Genomic DNA, 4,203 nt, shown 5'->3' with positions numbered 1-4,203 from the left:
CACAAATAAATTTGGTGGATTGAATTGATTTCCTAGCAAACTTGGCAAAAGTATCTCTATGGGTTTTGGAAATAAAAGTTACCTCCGGATATTGCAAAAGTTGATCGATTTCCGGAGTAGAAGATGTTGTTGCTCCCATAGAGGGTTGTTGTTGTTGTTGTTGCACTTCCAAGTTTGGTGTTGCTACCACCATAGTCAATGCTTTCTTTGCTTGAAGAGCCTTTTGCCTTTGTGAAAGTGCCTTTGGTGCCTTTGTTGCCTTTGTTGCTCCCTTAGTCCTTGCCATTGATGAACTAACCAAGAAAAGAATGAAAAATCTTCAATTTGTAGTGTACCCAAATCGATTTAAAGGTGAAAGGCTTTGCCTTTAGGAATTCAAAAATCGACTCAAAGGTTGAAGATTTTGTGCTTGGTTTTGATTTTTATTGAAAAAGGAGTGATTGATTTGTTGTTAGAAGGATGATTTGATTTGATTTTGGTGAATGTTGTTGAGGGATTTTGTTTTTATGATGGAGAGGATGAGGGTTTTGATGTTTTGAAGTAGTGTTATGAATGAATGAATGAATGAATGAATGAATGAATGAAGGTGGGAGGGATTTTATAAAGACCGAAAAAATTCGAACTGCAGGGGTAATCCGTGCGGATTCTGCCTAATACGGGCGGATTCTGCACTTTCTGGGTTTGATAAAACACGCCTAAAGACGGGCGGATTCAGAAGAAGACGCTCGGATTTGCTTGATACGGGACGGGCGGATTTGCCTGAAGACGGACGGATTTCAGTCCAGGAAATTTTCCTTGTTTTCCTCAGCAGAGAAGACGGGCGTCTTCTCATCCAAGACGGACGGATTACCGAGACGGGCGGATTGCTGTTCGTGACGCCCGATTCTCTTACAGTAAAAAATCTTTCAAAATTTCAGCTTATAGGGACGTGCGTCTTCAACCCAGTACGCTCGGATTGCATGAAGACGGGCGGATTCTCTTGAATCCGCTCGGATTCTACCCCTGTGTACCCGGATTCAGTTCCATCCGTGCACAATGCATATCCCTTATCAACCTCCTATTCTTCTTCAATTCTTGTGTTCTTCATTGCGGGGGCACTACTAAGGCATGGATAGCCTAGGCAATTGCCATCCCCACACTAAGCGAAAGCACTACACATCAATTTTGAGATTGTTAGTCCCTCCCTCACTTCTCTCAAACATGACAAATATCTTGATCAAAGCAAATAAAAATCCAAATATGACAAAAATGCAATACAAGAATTGAAATGCGAGTTAGGGAGTTAGAAATATTTACAATTGGTGGTTTAGGGAGGACTCCACCAAACTCTCATTCTTGATGAGATGTCAAGGGGGCATGTCCAAGGTGTTGTTGATGTTGCTCAACACCTTGAAAAAGTAATCGAAAGCTTGTTCATTATTATGGTAGAGGTCTTCAATAGACCTTGGCCCTTGTTGTCGGTCTTGATCGATGGCATTACCAATGTAGGGATTAAAAATCCCTTCAAATTCGTCGTCCCAAAGACCACAAACTTCATTAAGTTGATCATTGAAAATCTCTTGATTTGATGGAGACAACTCTCCCAAATTCTTCTCTTGGCCAATGAGGCCATCCTCTTCTTCTTTGGTTCATTTTGATGAGCTTTGCAAGCTCTCCTTGTCACAATTCACTTGCTCTTTGAATGGAGCATCTTCAATTTTTTTCTTCCATTGGAGTTCCGATTTCTTCCTTTCATCCTTTCGGCTATAATGATCAATCATAAAACATGGTTCATGCAAATGAGGAGCTCTCATAGTCTTGTCAAGATTAAAGGTTATGCTTTCATCTCCCACTTCTAGAGAGAGCTCACCATGTTTCACATCAATTACCGCACCCGCGGTGTGTAGGAAAGGTCTTCCTAGAATGATTGGAATGTTGGAATCTTCCTCCATATCAACAATGACAAAGTCCACCGGGATGAAAAACTTCCCAATTCGTACGGGGACATCTTCCCATATCCCTAATGGTGTCTTTGTCGATCTATCGGCCATTTGGAGTGTGATGTTGGTGCATTTAAGCTCTCCCATCCCCAACCTTTTACTTACCGAGTACGGCATGACACTCACACTAGCCCCTAGATCACATAAGGCTTTGTTGATCGTTGTGTCGCCAATGGTACACGGTATTGAGAAGCTTCCCGGATCCTTTAGCTTTGGAGGTGAACTCCCTTGAAGTATTGCACTACTCACCTTAGTGAAGGCGATAGTCTCAAGCTTCCGGATCGACTTTTTCTTTGTGAGGATATCTTTCATGTATTTCGCATAGGCCGGCACGTGATTGATTAATTCCGTGAAAGGAATTGAGACTTCCAAATTCTTCACAATTTCCATGAACTTTCCAAGTTGATCATCAAATTTGGGCTTGGCTTGACGACTTGGAAAAGGAAGTCGAATCACAATGGGCTCCTTCTCCTTGACCTTGTCTTCATTTTTCTTTGGACTTTCTTCTTTTGATGATTCTCCATCTTTGGAGCTTTGCACAATTTCTTCCTTTTCACTAGCTTCCACAACTTCATCCTCAACTTGCTTCCTTGGTGCTTCATACCTTGTACCACTTCTCAAGTGAATGGCACTAACCGTTTCATGTCTAGGGGGATTACTTTGAGGTGGTAATTGCCCCTTTTGTCTTTGTGAGCTTGAGGATGCTAGTTGAGTCAATTGTGTTTCCAACATCTTGGTGTGAGCTAGGATGTTGTTGATGGTGGTTTCCTTTGCTTGGCTATCTTTTTGCATTTGAGTGAAAAATTCTTGTTGATTCTTTTGCATTTGGAGGACCGCTTTTTGGACATCAAAACCTTGGTCATTTTGGTGATTGTATGGATTTTGATTTTGGTAACCTTGGCTTTGATTGTAAAAGGGTCTTTGATTTTGGTTTCTCATGGGTGGTGGAGTGTATGTTGTTTGAGGGTTTTGAACATTTTGGCTTTTGTATGAGAGATTTGGATGGAATTTGGTGTTTTCATTGTAATAGTTGGAATAAGGGGTACCACTCTTGTATGCTTGGAAAGCATTCACTTGTTCATTTGTTCCCCTACATTCACCTTGGTCATGTCCCAAAGTTCCACAATTCTCACATATCCCACTTGGGATTGATGAGGATGCCGTCATGGCATTAACATGATGCTTTGGTGATTTTGAGACTTCTTCAAGTCTAGCCATAGCTTTTTCAAACTTCAAATTGATTGTGTCAATATGAGCACTAAGTTGAGCACCTAATTGAGTAACGGAGTCCACTTCATGCTTTCCTCCTCTAGTAGCCTTGCGAGGTCTACTATATTGTGAGTTATGGACCGCCATTTCCTCAATCTTGTTCCATGTTTGATTGTCATCAACTTCGGTGAACATTCCATTTGATCCCATGTTGAGAATGTTCCTTGAATCCTCATATAGACCATTCCAAAATTGTTGTACCAAAAACCATTCGCTAAGTCCATGGTGAGGACATGAGCGACAAATTCCCTTGAACCGCTCCCAAGCTTGATACAAAGATTCTTCATCCCTTTGCTTAAAACCCGTAATTTGAGCTCTTAGCATGTTAGTCTTCTCCGGTGGGTAGAATTTTTTGTAGAAAGCTAGAGCCAACTTCTTCCAAGAATCTATTCCGAGGGTGGCCTTGTCAAGGCCCTTCAACCATTAAGCCAGCGGTGCCGATTAGAGAAAAAGGAAATAAGATCCATCTAATTTGGTCTTGAGTCACACCCGTTTGAGAGATTGCATCACAATAGTCGCAAAAGGTTTCCATATGAGAATGAGGGTCTTCACTAGGCATCCCCCCAAATTGGCTCCTTTCAACTAATTGGATGAAGGCGGACTTGGCAATAAAATTTCCGGTTAGATGTTGCGGTGTAGGAGTACCATTTGGTAGGTTCTCCTCGGTGGGTACGGAGTGTGACGAGAATTTAGGCATTGTAGGTTGATTTTGTGGGGTATTGTGTAATGGGTTCTCCTCTCCTTCTATTGCGAAAGGGTTGACGAACTCAATAGTTGGTTGAACAACTTCACTAATACCTCTTAAATTCCTCCTAACAAGTCTCCTATTGTTCGTCAAGGTTCTTTCGATTTCACGGTCAAAAGGTAACAAATCACCTTGTGACCTTCTAGACATGCAAAATATCAAACAACTCGAAAACAATTAGAACAAACCTTGAGGAGTTTTACTTCCCCA

The 4,203-nt window shown here is 41.5% G+C and overlaps 1 non-coding gene across 1 annotated transcript; it reads left to right on the top strand.

The window, feature by feature from the left end:
* The first annotated feature begins 3,465 nt into the window (after positions 1–3,465).
* On the top strand, positions 3,466–3,572 carry LOC141624485 (small nucleolar RNA R71). The gene has a single exon (XR_012534291.1). It is a non-coding gene; the product is annotated as a small nucleolar RNA R71 (small nucleolar RNA).
* The last annotated feature ends 631 nt before the right edge of the window (positions 3,573–4,203 follow it).

Source organism: Silene latifolia, chromosome X (genome assembly GCF_048544455.1).
Source record: "Silene latifolia isolate original U9 population chromosome X, ASM4854445v1, whole genome shotgun sequence".
Taxonomy (NCBI): Eukaryota; Viridiplantae; Streptophyta; class Magnoliopsida; order Caryophyllales; family Caryophyllaceae; genus Silene; species Silene latifolia.
This window is presented reverse-complemented; position numbering and strand designations above follow the sequence as displayed.